This window comes from Ambystoma mexicanum, chromosome 1q (genome assembly GCF_040938575.1).
Source record: "Ambystoma mexicanum isolate Mex_15411 chromosome 1q, UKY_AmexF1_1, whole genome shotgun sequence".
Lineage (NCBI taxonomy): Eukaryota > Metazoa > Chordata > Amphibia > Caudata > Ambystomatidae > Ambystoma > Ambystoma mexicanum.
This window is the reverse complement of record NC_090922.1, coordinates 1,064,905,481-1,064,928,541: the sequence shown is the minus strand read 5'-3', so window position 1 is coordinate 1,064,928,541 and position 23,061 is coordinate 1,064,905,481. Positions and strand designations below refer to the sequence as shown.

The 23,061-nt window shown below is 46.6% G+C and overlaps 1 protein-coding gene across 4 annotated transcripts in view; it reads right to left on the bottom strand.

Annotated features, from left to right (window-relative positions):
* LOC138541496 (DBIRD complex subunit ZNF326-like) overlaps nt 1-23,061 on the bottom strand; it is a 1,377,506-nt gene that overhangs the window by 1,313,071 nt on the left and 41,374 nt on the right. Inside the window, exon 2 of one of the 4 annotated variants that reach the window (XM_069641763.1) lies at nt 365-394. The exons of the other annotated variants lie outside the window; for them this stretch is intronic. The gene's annotated coding sequence lies outside the window, so the exon portion shown is untranslated. The remainder of the gene's footprint in view (nt 1-364; nt 395-23,061) is intronic. 4 annotated transcript variants of the gene reach the window in all.

Below are 23,061 nucleotides of genomic sequence, written 5' to 3'. Positions count from 1 at the left end.
AAAGAACATCTTCGTTCGGCTGAACAATCATTACTGCTCAGGAATGTTCATCAGAGCTTCTGTAGATGCTGACGATATGCAATTGTATCTTTTAGTCTGTCTCAACGATTCCGCATCTTCATGTTCAGGGAAAGTCACTTAATTGTCCATGTCTGATGACACAAAGACCGCAAGTGGCACAGGGGACAGAATGGGCACAAATGTGGCGTTAGGTGTTAGGCTGGCATGTATCAAATGATTCTGAGGTACAATAAGAACAGACATGTGCAATGTAGTGAGACTGCACACACTGCGCCAGGCTGGAAGTAATTGTTGATACGAATACGGTGCACACAATCAATACAAGCGTGCTGCTGCAACTCACATTTGTGCCAACAGGCATTGCGCCATCGCCCTAAAAACAGAGAAAAATGTGTGAATAACTGGATGTAAACAGGTTTGTCTGGCTCCTTGAGCCACGTCAGATATTTCAAGTAATTATTCCAGACATTTCGACACCCTGGAAGGACTTGTGCTACCCCTTCTTCCAAAAATCCCCTCGTTCCTCCAGATCTGCAACTCTTCGCCGCTTGCTCCAATCGACTATTCACAACAATGGACACAAGCCTTCCAGGTTCACCTGTAGTCTTTGCGTACAACGTACATCCTTCTGCTCTTTACAATCTATGCTCAAACAGTATTACCCAAATTGTTCTAAAGAACTTTATGCACAGTAGATTTGACCAAATTTGGTCACTACCATTAGTTTGAATTTGTTCACACAATTTGGGTCTGAAAAATACCAAACACGAGGAGCAGGGGTTGCGTGGGTGTGTTCTGCTCCCCATGTTCAGCATCTGCGGCTCAGCAGTTGCGGTGTGTCCCCTGCATCCTTAATGCGGTGGGTGCCAGTGCAGTTTTACAGCGCACTGTTTGCCCGCGAACAAAATGTTCACGGCCAGATCACCCAGATCCTGCTCGAACGTCACGTCAATAGGTAGGACAGAAGCTGCCCTCGGACCCTGCACAGGACTAGGTGCACCAAGCACCGTGCCTCTGCCAACTTCATCTCATCTGGAATAAACAGTCTAGGGACACCAGAGGCATGGGGGATAAGAGAACAAATATAGCAAGATCCTACAGTTCTCTCTCTTCCCACCCTCCTCATATGCTTGTACCAGACATTGCCTGCTGCAAAGCCAAGTGCATTCACTATTGGATATGAATTTTCATTATTGTAATCTCTCATGAGGTCAGAATCAATATTTCTTTGTTGCTTTGGCTTGCCACAGGTAGTGTCTCTCGGTCTGCAATCCCATTTTCATTGATTTACTTGTTTGGTTGCCCATTTGATGTATTCTGTCTGTGCCATCTCCCCTCTCCGCTGGTCCCCCGCGCCGGCTTTCTTGTTAATCGTTCTTCCCGCCTCCATCCCGCCCCTGAGCTCCTGATTGGCCTACCAGCCCATTGAATCAACAGCAAGGGTACTCTTCTCCTCTGTACCTGGGCAAGCCACTTTAGCTCTGGCTTGCCACAGGTATAGATAGGTCTGCAACCCCATTTTCATTGATGTACTTGTTTGGTTGCCCATTTGTTGCATTTTGTTTGCACCATCTCCCCTATCCGCTGGTCCCCCATGTCCACTTCCTCGTTCATCCTTGTTCCTGCCTCCTTCTCACCCCCACCACCCCCAAAAGCTCAAGTTGGTCCCAGCAGCCCTACTTCATACACCTCCCAGGGGCGCCTCTGCCCGGGCAGCCCAACGTGAAGGGCCCCAAGGCAAAGGGCAGCTCCCAAAGAAGCAGCTCCAGACTGTTTACCTGGGGAGCCTACCGAAGGCAACCAGCAGCGACCGAAAGGATAAGTGTGGTCTGGGCAGGGAGTACAGCCATCACTGCACTGCCGTAGAACCCCATTACTTCTAGTACCCAATTACATTATACCTACCTGCAACCAGCATAACTATCCCATCACTGCTGTGTTTCAATTGTAGGTGTGTTTCCCCAATTTCTGCTAGGTTTCAGATCTGGGTGTTTTCCCATTACTGCGGTGTTCCAGTTTTAGGTGCTTCTCCCATTACTGCTGTGTTTCAAATCTAGGTGTCCTCACATTACCGCTGTGTTTCAATTCTAGGTGTTCTCCCATTACTAATTTTTTGGTCATTTAGCTAATCACATAACTTTTGACAACAAGGATAAAAATGACATTACATAATCAATTAGATATATATAAAAAAGGACTAAAAAAATCCATTTTACGAGCACCACTCAATCACATATGAAAAGAGAAAAAAACAATCAAGAAACACATTACAGTACTTTGACATAACGTGCATCTGCTCTTAGTACTTCCAGTACAGAACCTAGAACCTAGAGTACATTTAAACAAGGTGCTCTTTAATAAAGAGAATTTCCATAAAGTACGTTCAATGCAGCACATACTATAAAGTGCATTCAGTAAAGTGTGTTCTGTAAAGATCATACGATAAAAGAGACTTTAATAAAATGCTTAAGTGCTTGCAGACATGTCCAATAAAGGATTATCCAAATGCAGACTAAAAATTATTTTTTTAAAAAACACAATTGAAATTACCATGGAAGTCGTGCAACCAGCCAGACAGCAGTTCCAAAACTCTCCACCATTACAGCCAGTCAAACATCTGCCTTAAAGGAATTTGTTTAAATACAGTTGCCTTTCATCCTCTAAACTAGGGCAGACTACCAACAAATTGTACAAAGTTTCTTTCTAATTAATTTGAGCAAAGAAACAGATTATTTTCTGGCGGGTAAAGATATTTTCTGCAGATCTCTCGAGTCAGGTACAGATTAAATCTGTGTTTAAGAAGGATCTTCTAAAATCTCAGTTCAGATATCTGTACATATATGGGGCAATCACACCTTGTTTCTAATGATCCATGCTCTGGTGTTCGAGGGATTGATAGGAACGGTACTCCAATAGCTTGCACCCAGTCGGCAATAGACAACATCTTTTTAACCCTCTCTGGGTTACTCATAAGGTCAATGTCAGTTAAGACCATTTAGGTGAGCAACCCAGAGCTGAATGGCACAAACTCTTTTAAATAGCAAGTGTTCTGGCCTGAATTTGCCAGATTCAGATCTAAAAACAGGAAGTCTTTCACAGGTGGTAGGATTTTCTATAAAAAGGATAAGAGTCTCCAATGTGCTCTAACCTCCAGTGAACACAGACCATGGTCATAGAATAAAACAGAAATGGGAATATATGTTTGTAAACTCGGTACAGCTTTCTAGATCAGAGCTTCCAAACGTTTTAAGATCTTTAAAATCCACAGATAAAAAGTTTAATTCTTTATAAACAATTGGTCTCACCGAACTCACAAAATGACCCACTTCACTTCATTTACAGTTGTGCATGCCATGGATCCATTCCTGTACTTTAGAAATGCTGGGTTTAAAATATACTGGAAAACCGAAATAAAAAAAACTTTCTAGTACCTATGTTCCTAATCACTATTAATTATATATATATATATATATATATATATATATATATATATATATATTCCTTAGTCTTAATCGAACACTGCATTATTTTTGTTCTTTCAAATTTAGGTGAAGTGAATGATACTCACCAAGTATTCCCCGATATCGGAGGTGTATAGATTAAATGGACATGGTGCGAGAACGCAGCCTTGTCTAACACCTTGTCAAATAGGAATCTTACTGGAGAGTGCACGGCACTGATTTAGTCTCACTTGCATTGTGGAATTCTTGTGTAAACCAATTAGGAGCCTTAGTAAACCTGAGGGAATTCCCCAACCCTGCAGCCTCATCCAGAGGATGGCCCGATTTACTCTGTCAAAAGCTGCAGTTAGGTCAACTTTTGCATTTAATACTGGAGGAGTATATATTGTTACCAGGCTGTGGCTTCAATACATTTCAATAGAAAATCATTTAAAGACGTCCCCATCTTCCTAAAAACCGGTTTGCCACTTTTGGATTCCTCCCGTTTCCTGTGCCCAAATACCGACAAATGCTTGCTGTCTGTGTCACGAAAAGAGATTTGACGATAATTCCTTGGATCATCTTTAGGTCCTTTTTTGCAAATTGGGAGCATGCGAGTCATGTGCCAGGTGGTTGGAAAAGAATTCGTTTTTTTATCACATCTTTGAAATGTTGGGCCAAAAGCCCTGTGTTGGGCAGAATCACATGCAGTACCCTTTGGGAACACTACATGCAATTAATACTACAAATGTCAGTACAAATTCACCTTTGGTACAAGCCTGTACTACACAGTAAAGTGGTAGCAATGGCTGAGCAGCCAGACTTATCTGAAGAGTTTAGTGAGCAGTAGAACAAGTTACACAAAAGACCAACTAATACAGGGATTCAAATATACACTTACTCAAGGTTTCTTGGTAAAAGAATATATATTTATTTACACAGTCAGTTTGAAAACATTACACTAGCAAGAGCAGCTCAATATCACACACCAATACACTACCAATACACAGCCAATAAAATACTGAACAAGTTCAGAACCCCTGAAGTGGGAGCAAAATGGCACTTCAGCTACTTAAAGGGGTAAAGAGACAAGGTTATAAGAATCATTAGCACAAATATTTGAATAGGCAAGGCAAAGGGTTTCTGTAACTACAACCAGCAATTCAGTTCATAGGCCTGGGCCAAAGTCAATGGTTCAGAGTCTTTGTATAGGATAAAACAGGTCTGGTAGCAACCGTTTAAGTCTTTGCCACAGAATTTAGAAGAATTTGGCTAGGCAAAAAGTTTGAAGAATGTTTAGGGAAAGACAAGCCTTCGAAGTTGAGGAAAAATCCACGAACTTTCGAGATGGCCGAACAGATTTCCGGACCACGTTTGCATAGTACCTGGTTAGTGAAGGAGAGCTGTAGCTGAGACAGTTGTTCCTGGCAGTTCGAGCAGATTTTGCTGTTCGAGCTTCAGTCGTGGGGACAAGGAGGACGTTGGGAGGTTCCTGCACTGCCCAGGGATGAGGCCACAAGTTTAGCAAAACGTTGGTTTAAGGTATGAGTGCTTTAAAGTCCACGAAATGGTTTCCTTCCCTCTGGCTGTACAGTTTTCAACAGCATTAGAAAATTCGACCAGAAGGGGACGGTGTCCAGGTGGCTTGCGAGTTGGTTGTTCCCACCAAACTCATGGAAGAAGTTAACCTTGAAGGGCTTCTCTGTTGATGGAGTTTCAGGAAATTCGGACCTGCAGCAGGACTTCGCTGGTCGTCCAGGAGTTGTAGCAGTCCTCTTCCTTCTTCTCGTTTTAGGTTCTTTCGTTCCAGTCGTCGACTCTGCTTTCCAAGTCCCAGAGACCTGCTCTTAAACAGTTTCCCCCCCCCATTCGTTCCAGCCTGGCTGTCACTCACACAGCAGGGTTCCTGTCCTTGCCAGACAGCCAGCCGGCCAATCACGCCAGAGTGCATTCAGGTCTCCTAGGAGACTAAGTACAGGGAGTTTCGGGCACCTCCCTCAAATCCTGTCCACCCCAGACACCCTGGCGCCAGAGGAGGGCTTCAGCCAAAGGCCAACGAACAAAGGAACCAAACCTGGTTTGGCACGCAGAGTAAATCTCAAGAAAGACCTTTCCTAAAAGAAATGGCGAGAAAAGTCGACCGGCTATTGAATAACATGGCTGACCCGATGTTTAGCTACCGTAGTTCGCGGTCTGGAAAAATCATGGTAGTTTGATCTAAACCACTGCCACCAGCCATTTAAAGTAGGAAAGGGTAACATTTGACTGTTACATGAGTGTTTTTACTCATGGGAAGCTAGGCAACCCCTCCAACACTCTAGATTTAGTGAGCCAGCACACATTATCTTGCTATAAAGAGACTATTAAAGTCAATTTAACTTTACATGCTCTGGGAGAGCATAATCAGTCCCAGAGAAGGTATTTAAACCTTTCGAAGTCTGAAAGACATCCCTGTGCCACTGCACTGAAGGTGCTGTGTGACACACAGAAAAAGATGATGCCTATGGAGTGGTTTTAAAACTCCATAACCAAAGAACACAAAAGTAAAACACACATCAAAATACTTGGAAGACTGGGAAAAAAGGCTCTCACTCTTCCCAGGTAATAAAATAAAATCCGAGAAATCCAGCAAAGTTGCTGGGGGTCTCAAAATTAGCACATTTTGAGAATTCTCCCTACACCCTGCCCACATTGGTGGGTTACCACAGGACACCAAATTAGATAACTTGTTGGGTCACTGGGCCCTCAATGTGCCAATTTTGACCAGAATATGCAGGACGTGTTCTTCATCCACTTTGAATTGCCAATCCACCACATTAAAATCAAATTTAAAGTTGTTTAGATTATCCAAGGAATATATTTTCTCAAAATGAGATACCCAAACCAACCCATTTTGCCACTGCATTTAACTGCTTACAGGATTGTGATGTTTTTATTACATTCATAATATGCTAGAAGATTGAAGCATTCTTACTGCCCAACGCTTCCAGCATATACTCACTATCCTGTTGGTATAAGCGAGCTCTTCTCCCTCTTTCCCAATTCCTGTTTCTTAAATCGGACCTTCTTAATTTGTTCGACTGCTCCACAGACTTTCCCCATGTATGGCCTTTATCAATTTCAGCCCCAAATCTTTTCTTGTGAGCTGCTACTTCATGGTCGAACCTATGCACGTGTGGCTCTTGGGGCTTCTTAGTTTTCCGACTACTGTGTCTAATATTTTCCCATTACTGCTGTGTTCAAAATATGGGTGTTTTTCCATTACTGCTGTGTTCCAGTTCTAGGCATTTCCCATTACTGCTGTGTTTGTAATCTAGGTTACTCTTCCCTTTACTGCTGTTGTCAACCGGGTCGGCCTAGCACCCCCTTGTCCTAACCCCCCTCCATCCCAGCCACTCCCCTAAACCAGACTGATCAACCACCATGCAGCCAACACACTCGAGCTGGGCACACCAAAAGCCTGAATTGGGAAGGGTGGGCACTGCTGTGTTTGTCGAGATTCCTTTTTAAACTCTATACATATGCATGTATTATGTATTTGGGGCACACCTTGAGACCCTGGCACAAGGTAAAGCATGAACAAAAGAAAAAGGGATCAGAACTTAATCTGGCCCTAGGTGTGCTCTCCCACGCTCTCCAAACGGAGCTGCTCAAATTCTGAATCGGTTCCTGTTACTAGGCGACCTGCGCGTCTGTGGGTCTGCGAGTGAAAGTTACCTTAACTTTCTCGCCTTCGCTGCGCGCCGGCGTTGCAGCCAGCTTCAATTCCATTTAAAGAGACAGCGTTGTCAATCTCATATATCTAAATGTGGTAGTAATGTGTATTGTTATATTATAGAGGTAAGCTGCATGCAATTCAAATTTCTTTCATGGTAGAGAAAATTACTTTCATGGTAGAGAATGTTTATGGGAACATCACTATACAACAACCGATCCCGTGGATTAGATACAGGGTTTCCCTCCTTCTCTGTGTATTAACCAAGTGCTTCACTTCATGTACACATGTTTGAAGAGCACTTTTTACTATAGATTAATGATTAATTTTACTATAGATTAATGTTCGACAATGAAGCTTACTTGTAATTCATTTTTTGTCTACTTGTGGTGATTCGCATCCTGGGATTTGAAATAACTGGAAAATCTGCAATAATGGTATGTTTGCATTTACTTAAATATTACCGACATTTTGGAATATGGGTGCATATGTTTTCATGAATGATAATGACATGATGTGAATGTCTCTGGACTAATTTCCTTTGACTACAACAATGGATTGTGGTTTATATTGATTTTGGAAATGACAAATGATTTTTGCACATGCCAACTGTTTGTTGGATATTTGTGTTTAATAATGTCACATGATGGCGATAGCGCCTAGAGCCCTGATGACGGACTATGTCAGAATTGCATTGGCGTAATATACTAACATGCGCTATATGGATAAAGGACGCCTAAGCCTCAGTAATAAAAAACAGAAGACAAGACTCATGATTTTACTAATGAGTACTGAGTGATGATTTTGGAATAAATATTACTGCACCGATTCAGAATTTGACCAGCTCCGTTTGGAGAGCGTGAGGGAGCACACCTAGGGCCAGATTAAGTTCTGATCCCTTTTTCTTTTGTTCACACCAATACCCTGACCACCACTCCCCTCACACAATTCATGTCTCTTCGAATCACACACTGCACACAACTGCACACCACACATCCTCCAACTCTCAGACAAGAGGAGCTCTCTGGCGCTCCAAAACACACCCTTACCCTGCCCCTTTCTCACCTGCCTCTGCTAACACCCTAACTTCATCCCCCCAACCCGCCTTTCCTACTCAAAGACATCCAGCCATGTCCAAACACCGCACAGCTCCCAACTCTCAGGCCAGAGGAGTCCTCTGGCGCTCAAAAAAATAAATAAAAAAAAATAACACTACTCCCCCACCACTAGCTTAATCCTGCTGCCAACTTTCAGGAACACTCCTTCCTTTTCCATACCTCCCTCCCCCTCCCTGGCCAGAACCCCACGCATCACACATCGTACAACTCTCATACCAGGGGAGCTTTCCAGTATTCCAAAAGACCTCAGTCACCTCCTCCACCCACCAATCTTGCACCCACTTTCCTGATCACTCTGCCTCTTTCCCTCACCTTCTGTTGGCGCTCTGACAGTCAAAGCCCCATTTCACTGCTCCCTACCGCAGCCCCTGCTAGCACGACTGGCCAAGGCTCCACCCCCTCTGCCCCAATCACCGCTCCCTCAATAAGCATGGCTCCTCCACCACTAAACCTCTTCAAACACACTCAAGCCTTACCTATACGCCTCATCACCACCTCCCACAATCACGCCGCCCCCACCAGACCTCCCTTTCTACATCTTTCCCTGCTATCAGTACGGCACGTCTTTCCCTTTCCCTAACCATTGCTTCAACTCCCTTCCCTACTGAACCCCTAACCTTCTTGCACACCCCACTGGCACACAAAACAGAGGCAGGGGCCGCCCCTCCCCCTCTGCACTACACACCTCTCCAGCCTGCATCAGTCTACCAATCGCACCTTTCCTACCCCCTCTATCATGCCCCTTTGGGTACCTATGCCTGCCATTTCCCTTTTTGAACACAACAGAGAACCCTCCGCCCTCCAACACCAACCTCAACACCACCCCACCCAACCTCTGGACCACAAACAGCACAAAGACTGCCACGACTTAATGCCTCCCCTCCACTCGGCACACCCCTTCCGACCTTCAAGCTTATCACTACTAACCAAACATCTCAACCCATGCCAGTCCTCTCAAAGGCATGTGACCACCTACCCGCACCCAACACCACCATCACACACCCCTCCTACCAACAGAATACCCCATCCGACCAACACCATCCCACCAATCACACCGACCAGTCCAGCCAGCCCCATTACCCGGAGAAGCACCATCCACACTACACTGCACAAACTTGCCTGCCTCCGTATCAATGTCCGCTCTGTGGCCAGGAACAGACAGCATCTTTGATCGCCTAACCGCAGATAATCATGATCTCATATTCATCACTGAAACATGGTTCTCCGATGACCTCAAATCGATCACATCCAAAGCATTCCCTTCAGACTACTCCCTTATCACCCACAACAGACCCTCTAGAGGAGGAGGAGCAGCCTTCCTACACAAACCACACACAACCATGACCTTCTCCGAAACTCAGCCTTGCACAGTTAACTGCAAATCACTACTAGTCAAACTCTCCTGCCCACAGCTATCTACAAGCCCCCCGGATACAAAAGCATTTCACCAACACCCTATATGACTCACTAGCAGTCACAGTTACTCACGCTACTGGTTTGACGTCCCCAACAACCCCATGACTCAACCGGTGGTTGACAGTCTGGAGGCATTCAACCTTACCCAGCAGATTACAGCACCCACCAACACGGCCGGCCACACCCTTGATGCCATTTACGGATTAACCAACCTCATTAACACCTTCACTCCCAGGCCCCTCATCTGGACAGATCACTCAGCCACCCCTTTCCCTCTCTGCATGCCCCCTCCACCTCTTAAGGTTTGCTCTATACCCCCCTCACAGTTCCAAGTGCTGGAACAAGGTAAAAATAATACCAGAACTGGCAGATGCCCTGCTCCTCGTCCTCGCTCCCTCAGACCTCAACCAACTGACCTCTTCAACTCCTGGCTCAACGACGCACTCCTTCCTCTCACCCCCCCCATTAGCTCTGCTCTCACCCACCAAGATCCGAACCCCAAGTGGTTCACCCCCCACCTCAATGCGTTCAAAACTCAAAACCACTCTGTTGAGTGCAAATGGCGAGACTGCAAAACCCCTCAAGACAAATCAGTGTATGCCCTCCATCACTGCAACAAAATATCAGAGATACGCAAATCCCAAAAGTCCAATAACAGAATACTGAGCTGCCACAGCAGCAGTAAAGTGGTCCAAAGGATCATCGCTGAATTCCTGAACCCTTCTTGCACCGCCGACCCGATAACCACCTCCCACATGCTCTGCAACTCCCAATCTGAACACTTCCACAAAACAGCCCTAGACAAGACAGCAACCCTCAACGCCAAACTTTCCAACCTCACTGCCAGTCCAACAGGCTCTCCTCAAGAACCAACCCACATGCCAGCAGACCCCCCCCCCCCATCCCCGTTCTGCTGAACTCCATCTCAAGGCAGGAGTGATCAAACTCCTGTCTGACAATCGACCTTCTGGCTCCCCCCACACCCTCCTCAACCCTTGTCCTCCTGCACTTTTCAAAGAAATCTTCACCTATACAGGTGCAAAGGAAATGGCCAGACTCCATTACCTCTGGCATCTTCCCAAAAACCTTTAAAATCACGCAAGTCAAACCACTTCTAAAGAAACCATCTCTCGATCCTCTGCAACCAATCAACTACAGGCCATTTCCAACACCCAATTCTCGGCGAAGCTCATCGACCGCACTCCATACTCCCAGCTCAACTGTTTTGTAGAAACCATCAACCTCCAAGACCCAGCGCAATCAGGCTTCCGTCCTTGCCACAAAACAGAAACCACACTGATCTCCATCTGGTATGACCTCAAAGCCACTGCAGACACAGACTGATGCGCTGCACTTGTTCTTGGCCGCTCAGCAGCCTTTGACACTTCACCACACCATCCTCCTCGACAGATTACATTCCTTAGGAATCAGATTCGGCGCTCAACTGAATCACTTCCATCCTCACTAACAGACAGCAAATAACCTATCTTCCCACTGTCTTCTCCACTGCACGCCCAGTGAGCACTGGAGTACCCCAAGGCACCTGCCTCTCACCCCTTCTCTTCAACCTTTACATGACCTCTGCTTGGGCTCATCCACTCTCACAATCTCACCTGCTAGAACAACGCCAATGACACACAATTCATCCTGAGGATTCCCAACATACGACCCTCACTCTGACAAAGCATCATGCCCGACAGACATCGATCTCTGGATGACGGGTAACCATCTCCTTCTCAACCCAGGGAAAACAGATCATGGCGTGCGGTAAAACAGCTCTATTCTCAACCATCTCCCTGGCCATCCCACCCCCCACACCTCCACCTATGTCAAAAACCATGGCTGCACAACGGACTCCAACCTAACTGTCACACCACATTAACAATGCATCAAATTCTGCCACTTTCACTTTCGGCTTGTAAACGCATCCTCCCTTAACTCACCTACCCGATTAGACTGGCAGCAATTATGTCCATTGTCATGTCCAGACTATGCAAACGTCCTATACCTGGGTGTACCGGCCTGCCAACTAAAGCTCCAAAGAGCCCAGAACTCTGCAGCCAGGCTCGTCCTTGCCCTCGGACAAAGATCACATCTCACCTGCTTTCTGCACCTTACACTGGCTCTTGATTTGGCAATGTGCGACCTTCAAAGTCCTGTGCATTACTGACCGAGCTGTGCACTAAGCCGGACCCAAATACTTGCAAGAAAAGATTATGCTGTACCTCCCACCTGCACTCAAAAGGTGAAGCACTGCCCTCCTCCTAGTGGCCCTTTCGGCCAAATCAGCACGTATCGGAGGGCCCGTGTACTCAACCATGGCGCCAACAATCTCACTACCTCCCTGAACCCCCTCATTCAACATATAAAACACTACATGGCATTCCTGAAAGCACTGAAAACCTGGCTGTTCCCCTAAATGGTGTGAAGGACCAATTTGACCTTAGCCCTGCCACAAAACCCCCTGCAAAATGTCCTAGAATCCACTACTACGGACAGGTAAGAATGGCCAGGACACAGAAACCTAGCTACCAGTAACATTTGTATTTAACATTATAATCGTGTTGGCTCCTTATAGGTTCGGCAATTAATGCCCAGTAGCACATACACGCCAACGTGATGATGTTTTTACCATTTGTCTAGAAAAGAATGCCAGGACTCTGAACCCTGGGACTAGTAGCACTTATGTTCCTACGCTATGATTGGGCTGGCTCTTTGTCTTCTACAGCGGTATGCACTACACTCTCAGATCAGGTGATGTCTCCGGAAAGTTCAGCTCTTGTAAGAGACAATGATGCAGTGTCTCACAAATCCAACCATAAACTACAACGGGAATACTTAGCCATCCACTGTAAACGAATACCCAGGACTCAGAACTCGGGACCTATTGGCACTAACGCTCCAACATTAGGACTAGGATGGCTTTGTCTCATTGGCAATGTACTATGCTCTTAAATCAGGCGAGGACTCTGGCAAGGCCAGCTCTTGTAAGTAACAATGAGCTGTCACCTACAACTAAAAACAGTGCACTACACCCTGAACACTCTGCCAACCACTGCACCTAGAAATGTCAGACAGGCACAGCAGCAATATCACAGCATGGTGTTGATGCTATGCAAATTAACAAGGGGGTCCTGGGAGTCCCTCTGCCAGACATTAGTCCTGGGTACGAGAGACTTACCCAGAGTCTTTAGCTCACTATCTTTCCCAGAGAAGAAATATCCCAAACATATCAGTCAGGTTTTGAAGCTAGACCTTTCAGTTTCATAGAGTACCCAACTACATAATTATGAAATACTCGAATTCCCATTGAACAAACCTGGATGTAACTGCTTATCAAGAAGGTGTTAACCAACAAGTAATGGCCTGCTCAGGCAGGCATAGGGATAGTGGACTGTAGATCTGCAATGGCTTGGCGCAGTAATGCACCAGGACTGTTACCACTAGAATGGCCACCGCCCTCTGGATCCCCTGCCATCCCTAAACCGAAACACTCCAAAGCACAGGGAATCCAATAGCCTGGTACAGCAGGTTTGGGAAACGGTCAAACGCATTGATTATGTGTGAGAGAGAGAGAGAGAGAGAGAGAGAGAGAGAGACCGAGAGAGAGAGACAGAGAGAGAGAGAGAGACAGAGACAGAAATATAAATATATATATATATGCATGGCAAAACAGAAGGGAGTTCCATACAAGACTGAGATGTTCCTGGAGAACCAAAGCACCAAACCTCTATAATAGGGAGCAAATGTTAATTTGGCAGGCACAAGAAGGTCATCAGGAACAGGGGACCAATTATGCAGACTCCTCTGCACCACAAAACAATAGAATGTGGCTATTCCCCACCCCATGATTAATTTTGGCCTAGCTGCACACATAATTACACACCACCATGCACACCCCAACTATCTTTAGAATGCAGCTAACCCCCGCTTGGAAATCAGCCTAGCAGCACACAATCTCACACAAGCATCACCCCCGCTAGAATGCAACGACCCCCAAGACAATTCGGCCTAGCTGCACAGGTACTACTGGTCTCTCACAACATGTACACTACTCCTAGCATTTGAGTGCAGCTACCCAACACAAAACGTGGTCTAGCTGCACACATACCAAGTGCACATACTCACTACTTACCACCTTGTCACCACTGACCTGGATTACGGTCCCCGAGGGCGTTCAACCCACAGAGCTTTGATATCCCAATGGTGAAAGGCACTTGACAAATGCTGATCATCATAACAGATACCCCTTTACAAAATCCTACAGTAGCTGATAAGTTAAATATGTTCATATTCATATTGTCTGCTGCACCTGTACAGAAGAAAAGCGATAGAAACATAAAATCAAACATCCTAGCATTAATTTTAAGACAAGTTTCTTCGTTGTATTTACAATAAGTATCTCTGGTTTCTATTCACTCCCCGACCCCCTCTACTGGAACGAACTGCGACTCCTTAGGACATACTTAACTTTAAGCCTGCTCTTGCCCCTGTGCCAGAGGGCGGCGGTATCCCTTTGCACGTCACCTATATGAATCCAGCTCTTGTTGCCCTCCACCTTCACAGCAGTCAGCCACAAAAATTACTCTGTGTGGTGTGGCCCATGGAAAAGCTGCTTGTTCCAGCGTCTGACAAAGGAACAAACAAACCACGTACCAAGGGAGCAACTGTGACTGTTGTGGCTCTTCAGATTCCTTGATGTTTTCTCCTGCTGGCGGTTGATGGCAGAACTCAAACTGTGAAGATACAAATCTGACACTCTTGCTTAAAGCCCCAAGGTATTCCCTAAACTCCTCACCATGAATATCTGCTGGCTTGTGTGTGTCTGATGATGTGCATGCAGATAAAAGTGGTGTGGGTAATCAGCGTCTGTTACTATTTCGCGAGGACTGAGATGTGTTTCTTCTCTGGCTGATTTCTCAAATAAAAATAGGGCTAGTGGTTAACAGTAAGGACAATTATTATGCAAATCACTACACATTTTTGCCAAACAAACTTTGGGAACTGCATTTAAAGGGTCCATGATGCCGTTGGCCTGAGGGTGATACATCAAACACAACCTGTACTATATCCCCAAGAGTCAAAATATTTTGGAATAAGTCATTCAAGAAGTGGGTCCCATTGTCATACTTCTATACTGCAGAAATACCTCCCTCACCAAACAGTCTTAATGGTGTTTCCAGGATTGAATTCTCTACAGACTATACAGTTCCCTACAAATGTACTCACCTGCTCCTGGAGGTTTGGTATAAGCCATTCCTCCTTGAGCTTGCTAGGATTTGTCACCAAGAAGTGTACGGTGGGTAAAGTAGTTGCCCTAAAGCCACAAGAAGCAGTTCTACAGGCATTACTACCTTTCCTATAAGCTCCTGTCTCCAGAGCAAATCTGTGGGTGAAAGGGCCCATAGCTCCTTGTCAACTTGAAGTGCCCTTTCCTGCATTTCCACAATCTGAAGCAAAAGGACCGCAGTGTACTGGGCTGGCAACTGTACCTGCTGGGACACTGTTCCCATTTTCTGGGAATGTGTGAATGGTAAATATGTGGCTTCTTTCACTGTGTTTGCGGCATCATTTCCAAGCGCTATTGGATCAGTAAGGTTAGTATGCACAGCGCACTTTAAATATTTCTACCTCTGTGGAAAATGTTAACTCTTCGATTAGTCTGGATAACAATGCCCTCCTAAACCCTCTTATCCGCCATCTTGAATCGTGGAGGTTACATACGCAGAGTCAGAATAAATAGGGACTGCCTTCCCCCTACTCATTTTCAGCACCTCTATGAGTACCAATAGTTCCACCGCATGTGCAGAGTAATGTGAAGGCAACAGTTTCTTCATCCCGACCTGGTATTCCCCATACACAAGGCCTACAACGGCTGCACCCATATGCATCTCCCCAGTGTCCAGATTAATTGTTGAAGGCACATCCACAAAAAGTAGCTTACCTCCCTCGAAGGCATCCTCCTTAAAATGTGTACTCTCTTCCTCTTCTCCCTCAAAGGTTGTACGGTCATGGACAATGTCATCAGGTTTCACTGGTTCGGCCACAAATGTTGCAGCCATTAACTGGGTGACACCGTACTGGATGTATGGAAGAATTTGATAGAATAACCCTAGACCCAGAGGCTGCCAACAGAATCGATTTAGACTTTGCCAAAATTGCAAAAACCGCATGCTCCATATACAATATCAATGGGCAACCCATGGTAATCGAATTTTATCAGAAAAGCCGCTGCCGCAAGAACTTGTTCACACGGGAACTGGCCTTGTATAAATGGTTCTAGAAGTCCACAGTAGTAAGTCAAGGGCTTATTGTTAGGACTGATTTTCTATACTCTGGCCTGGTAGACAGATGCATAGGCCAACCTAGTTTAGTGACAGGAGCTGTAGCCAAACCAGTTCAAGATAGGTGGACGAATGGTCTAGGCCAGGTTTCAAGAGATGGCAAGGCTTGTAAAGGGTCCTCAATGAGCACACAGTGAAGAGTCAGGGAACACACTTAAACAATCAGTTATAAGACTATTTACGGCCATATAACACTATGCAAAATGACTAATAGCATGTAATATCACAACACCAAGTAAAAGATATATATAAAATCACTGGAGTAGGTACATATAAAACCCATGTAAAGGAAGGTAAGTAATAGTATGCAGCACTACAGGTGCACAGAGATGCAACACCAACATCAGAAGTCTATCCCTAAGACGTATGGTTCACCAAAGTTCCAATAGTTTTGTGAAACAGGAAATAATTAGTGTAGGGCTTCTGGGATCCAATGAAGAGTTCCAAGTAGTAGAGGACAAGTTATTCTAACTAGCAAAAGTGTCCCCAAATTTGTGTGTGTGCGCGAGCAAGCAATGGCAAAGCTAGACTTTTTTAAACATTGATATCTGGCAGAGGTGAGTCTTGTAGCACAAGCCTTCAACCTTCCAAGTTCCAGGCCTCAATGCGGAATGGCGACGTCTGCAGCACAGTAGCCCAAACTCTGAGATGGTCAGCCATTGGGTGATCCAGGGGCACTTACGAAAGCTCTTCTTGGCAGGACTCTGAGTAGACAGCAACAATGAATGTTCCCTCCACTGCAAGGGTCATGGCTCCTTTGCTGGACTGCTGAAGATCACCTACACGACAGGGCTCTTCCAGGACAGCAGCTGATAATGGTTGCAAGGCCTTCTTCCAACAGGTCCAAGCTCTCCGTACGCGTCTTGCAGCTGGACAGGATACTTGGCTCATTCAGTTTCTTCCACGATCACTGAAGAATTGGTGCAGGTTACCTCTTCACATTCAAGAGGCAGGTAATAGCTGTAAAGGTATCATGAAGCAGACAACAGGTTCACGTTTTGTCTACAATGTTTTATTAACTTAAAATGTAGGATGGAGTAAGGCCTACGTTGCCCTACGCCAAGGTGGGATTTCCCTACCTAAAGAAAACTAAGGCTAGCCTGTGTCAGGAAGTCTAAATAAATGTGTGTCCAAATATATACTTGCCCTCACGTCCAACTGTCTACATGTAGGGATGTCAGCATCAAAGTGTTCAAAGTAAAGTAGAAGTTTTTCCAGCTCTTGGCTTGAAATCGGCTTACCCTTCCTCTCAAATTCAAAACCGGTCACAAGGTATAGGGGTTCCCTTCGCCAAGAGTTCAGTTCTTCCACCTTTTCAAAACAATTCCTTGCGACACTTTCCAGCTCTCCTACTATTGGCACTATTCACCAGTTCACATAGGCAGTTCAGTTTCTTAACTTCAACAGTTACATCAGAGTTTGGTGTAGCATAAACAAAATCGTCATGAGTGTTTTCAATGGCTTTTCCACCCATTACAGGTCACACAACCAGTCCCCCTTCCTTGCTGCTTTTCCATCAACATTAGGCTATTGGGTCTGCTTGACAGTGCTCTGCGATTTCTCCACCTGTGTCACACTCTCCAGACACTGCACATTGGTTTGCTTAATCATAATGCACCCGTTAACCCATTCTTACACTCTCATGTCTATTGCCAATGAGTATTAATAACGTCCAGTTACTTTAATTCTCCTTTTGGCTTTTCCCGTGCCCGTTTTCTCCTATATTACAGTTCACTGTATTTAGGAAGATTCCAAAACTTTCTTTCACTCAGTTTAATGTTCAAGAATGCCCAAAGCTTGCTTACTCCAGGTTCAGTCAGATCTCCAGATTAAGTGCGTACCTGGGCTTTTTATGCATGAAAATGTTGTAAATACGATAGCTTTATTATTTTCCTACGTACATTTACGCACAGGTTTAGAGCAGAGGCCAATGCAAAGGTCAGTTTACTACACAGAAACCCGAACATTTCTTTTTATTTTTTTATATCTACATGGATGTAATAGCAAGCCATGGAGAAACGTTTCTGAAACAGTTTATTTTTCTCTGAAGCCTTTCAAAATAGAAACCACCCACTATGATAAAAGGAATGGTCTCCTTCTGTTCAGCTTCTGCTGTCTTGGGTGTAGATGCTCAGAGAAAACAGAAGCACTGCTCATTTCCCAAGCATTTTAGGCTTATATAATTAATAAGATGGAAAACTAAGGTGCAATTGAGAATTCATCTTTTTTAATAAATGCTTCCCCCCACCAGTGAAAGCAAAGCAGTATTGCACAATTTAATGTTCACAGTTCCTGTGCTGTGTGCATAATCATGCAGAGCAGATAATTTTTACACTTATAATTTAATTTACATTCCAATTATAAAATACAGTGTGTAAAATGATGATTATACACTGTCTAGTTTACATTCATTCAACCTTGCAGTCAATGGGGTACATTACTATAAATATCAGTGGCAGCAGTGTCTTTGCTCAAGGGTGATTGTAGAGAAGCAGGTGGATACCCCTTCAGTCCCCGCCGCTTCACCACCGTCCTATTGGTGTAGCAGATGAAGAGCTACAATTGGGAATTCATGCACAAGTTTGTGACATGTCTATGCTGCGTCGATTGTACGAAAGACTATATGCACTCAGACAGCCATTTAGAAAACACCCTCAAGTTGAGGCAATGGAAGTAAGTTACCAAGAAGGATGTCCATTGCCGAAGTACCTGAATGCAGCTATGGTAATCATGGATGAACTCTAAAGAAAAGGTTGACGACTGATATGTCATGAAGAAGATATTCAAGCCAAAGCTGAAACAATATGGGCGTGGCCAGCAGCCATCCGATGAGGACGTGAGCTCGTGCTGCTCCCGCGCCACTGGCCTTATCCTGCTGAAATCCTGCTAAAATATATATCCGAGCTGAACCCTGAAATACTCCAGCGGTGTGTAAGACTCTCCTGCACTGAATCGCGGTGCTCCTACGCAAATCCGTAAAAGGAATCGCCGTCCAGATCGAGTGGAAGTTGCAGGAACCGTGACAAGTGCGGAGCCCAAGATGGCCACCATAACTGCGAGCGCGCACTGTCGGCCGGCGGGAACAGCTCCACCGGGCTCTGCAGTCAATATCCTGACCGCGCAGCGATCGCAGGTCCAGCCCGCCTGGCGAACGCCTCTGTCTGCGCGAGAACCCCTTCGAACCGGAGGCCTGAAGAGGGCCCGGAGCGGGAAGCTTGGCGTGTCAGTGTTGGCGCGGAAGGCGACGCACGGCGCACCGGCGGGCGATCCGACTAGCGCGCCCCCCACAACCGGAGACGTGGACCCGCTACTCGAGGCCTGGAACATCCGGCGAGGTGGTAAGGAGTGGGGAAGGTGGGTTAAAGAGCGCTAGCGAACCGCCTTCCCTCCCCCCACAGGCGAAGGGCCTCCAGACGGAGCTACGATCCCTACCGGCGCCTGCTGACAACTTGGGCTGCAAACCCCCTTTCATTTCTGGGACACAACAGGCGCCCCAACAGCGACGTGCAGCCCAGTGCGTGTAGCCACTACCAGGGGACAGAACCACAGGGCCCCGGTGGGTGCTATAAAGCGGTGACCGACTCGCATATCACGCACCCACACCGTCTTGGCCCCCATAACTGTTGAAAGTGTGGCTAAGAGACATTGGTTGGACAAGGGAACTGTAAAGCTAGCACAAGCATAAATACCCGCCGGTCGCAACATGCTCGGCACCACCATCAATAACTTACCAATAGTGCCTACCCCCAGCACCTGCCAGACCCCCTCTCCCCCGGGACCAGACATCAGCACACTGCAACAGTACCACAACAAGCAAAGAATGGGTAAGGAGAAGCCCAGGAAAACATCCACACAGAGCAGGATCGAGCAGTATGCAGCTATGCCAGCACCCCGCTCACCAGAGAGGCCACCGTCAGTCGACCTGGATCATGTGGACAATATTTCTCTAAGAGATATCATGAGCGCCATTACCAACTCCAGGACCTCGATGGAAAAAAAGATGGACAGTATTGGTGCAGACGTGTCCCTGCTACGCCATGATCTGCAAAAGCTGACCTCCCGTACGGGAGAGGCAGAGGCACGAATCTCTGAAACCGAGGATGGCCTGCGAGGTGTAAATCGGCAAGTGGCGAGCATGCTAGCACGGATAAAGACCCTGGAAGCAAGAGTGGACGATAGCGAGGGTAGATCCCGGCGCAATAATATCCGCATAATCGGCCTGCCGGAAAAAGCCGAAGGGGAATGCATGGAACTCTTCCTTGAGGACTGGTTGACGAATATCTATGACGGAGAGGCATTCTCTAAATTCTTCTCTATTGAGCGTGCCCACCGCATCCCAGCTGGCAAAGTGACACCAGGTGCCCCACCACGCACAGTAATTGCCAAATTGTTTAACTATAGAGATAGGGACACAGTACTCCAACTGGCAATATCGAAGGGCACGGTCACATTCAACGGATCCAAAATAGCCTTCTTCCCCGATTTCACCAGGGAGGTACAGAAAGCACGACAGTCATTTGACCCGCTCAAGAAACGTCTACAATCAATGGGTGTCAAATATGGACTGCTCTTCCCTGCCCAACTCAAGATATTCCATGGGGGCACAACCGTGCACTTCACCGACCCCAGAGGGGCGTGGAACTGGGCCGAACGGCACATAGAAGGGGACTGGAACACGGAGGGAAGAAGGAGGGATAGACGCAATAGTCCTCGCCCAGAACGTCCGCCAGAACAGGGCCAACAGCAGCGGCCACAACCAGGAAATCCACTGCGGGAAGAAATATGAAATGGGAGCAGTTTTGGGCAGAATGCCAAAGCTACTAAGCCTAGGAGCACCACACATCTCTCACCCCCCACGCCAATCTACGCACAGAATACAACCAGGCCAATGGCCGAACAGCCACCCGCCCCACGAGCTAAGACTAAAACTAAAGAAGTCTGCGACAGCACCACGGACAGGTGCTGTGAAATCTACGAAGTTCATGTGCCACTGAGGGTGGCTTAGTTAAGGTTTACTTGTTCTGTTCAAATTCCGGGCGACAGATACTCCAGGTTGGGTGGGAGTATAGGGAGGGGGGTTTAGGTAATACTACCGGGGCAGTAGATGCCTCCAGGGGAACGAGGGATGGAGTTGGGGGGAGGGGGAGTTCTTATTCTTGCTCTGGGTTTGGTCTTTATTTTTGTTCATGTATGGTCCGACAACACTAAATATTCACTCCTACGAACCAGCATCACACGGCGAAACAGACCGTGCATCTTCCCGGAATCCTACCTATACTGCCCACCAGTAACCCGCCCCCCAACCAGATGATGAATGCTAGATCTAATACAAAATCATTACGCCTCATGACATGGAATGTCAATGGGTTGGGTAGTGGGATAAAACGCAGACTGGTCACCCAAGCGCTAAACAGGCAAACGCCGGATGTGGCGTTGCTCACAGAAACACCTGGCGGGCACCACATGCAACCTATTTAAACGTGGTAACTATCGCACAGCACTGCACTCGGGTTTTACTTCAGGTTCCAGAGGGGGTCGTCATACTGATCCATAAGAAGCTGCCGCTCACACTTTCCAGTGTGTCACAGGACCCAGGAGGCAGATTCGTGCATATGACAGGAACCCTATGGAATCGAACCATAACAATACTAGCTGTTTATGCACCACCCCCGCTGTTGCCAAATCTCATAGAAGAGATAACTCCCCTGATAGTACAGGACTCCTCAGACACTAATTCTTGGTGGCGACTTTAATGATGTTATGAACCTGGGTATGGACCGTACACACCTAAGGGGAAGGAATCCCGACACGCACACAAGGCTAGCCACCTTCACATCAGCACTGGGATTGAGGGATGTATGGCGTGACCTTCACCCCGAGAATCGAGAATACTCTTTCCTCTCGGGCGCCCATGCATCCCCTCTCTAGACTGGACTTTTTTTTCATTCCAACCACAGAGGTGCATAGAGTACTTAACGCCACCCTACTCCCGCGTGGCATCTCTGACCACTCGCCCCTACTAATAGAACTATCAACGTCAAGGCCAATCCCCCCACCTCCATGGCGCCTTAACAATTATTACTTAGGCTTCCCGGAGCTTGTAGAACGAATTCAAGAAACCACAACCAATTACTTTGAACTAAACGCAGGGTCAATTGACAACCCAGGATTGTTGTGGGAAGCGTATAAGCCGGTATTGCGGGGAGAGATTATCTCCTGGACAACGGCGCACAAAAAGGCTCAAACGCAAAAAGTAAGAGAGGCTGAAGAACAGGTGGAACGTGCAGAGCGCGCCCATCTGGCGCAAGACCTGCCTGAAACGAACCGAGACTGGATATAAGGCGGGTAAAATGTTAGCCTGGCTGGAGCACAGGGATGAAGGGCACAAACGGGTCAGGATGATCAAACCCGACAATTCAGAACCACTGTGGACAGACCAGGCTATTGCAGAAGGCTTCGCAGCCTACTATGCAACGCTCTATGGGTCACCGGAAGCCCCCACTGACCTCTCCGTGTTAAACGGGATCACCCTTCCTAGCCTAACGGGCACACAGAGAGATCTACTGGAGGCAACCATTACTGAAGAGGAATTAGGGTTGGCCATGTCACAATTACATCCCGGGAAAACACCGGGGCCGAACGGCTTCCCGGTGGAGACATGGAAAAGGATAGAACCAAGTGCGATACTCCCACATCTCCTGCAGATGTACACACACTCGAGGGAGCAAGGACAGCTCCCCCCAGACCTAAGGAGGGCAACTATAATAGTGATCCCCAAACCAGATAGGCCTCCAGAGAAATGTAGTTCGTACAGGCCGATCTCGCAAATCAACACTGAAACCAAAATCCTGGCGAAAGCATTAGCAAATCGACTGGAGAAAGTTATCATGTCACTTATACATCCAGACCAGTGCGGCTTTATGCCCCAGAGGTCTACGCGTATGAATATACACAGACTGCACGCTGCACTCGAAAAATCCTCCCTCCTGCCGGGTCCCTTGGCGCTA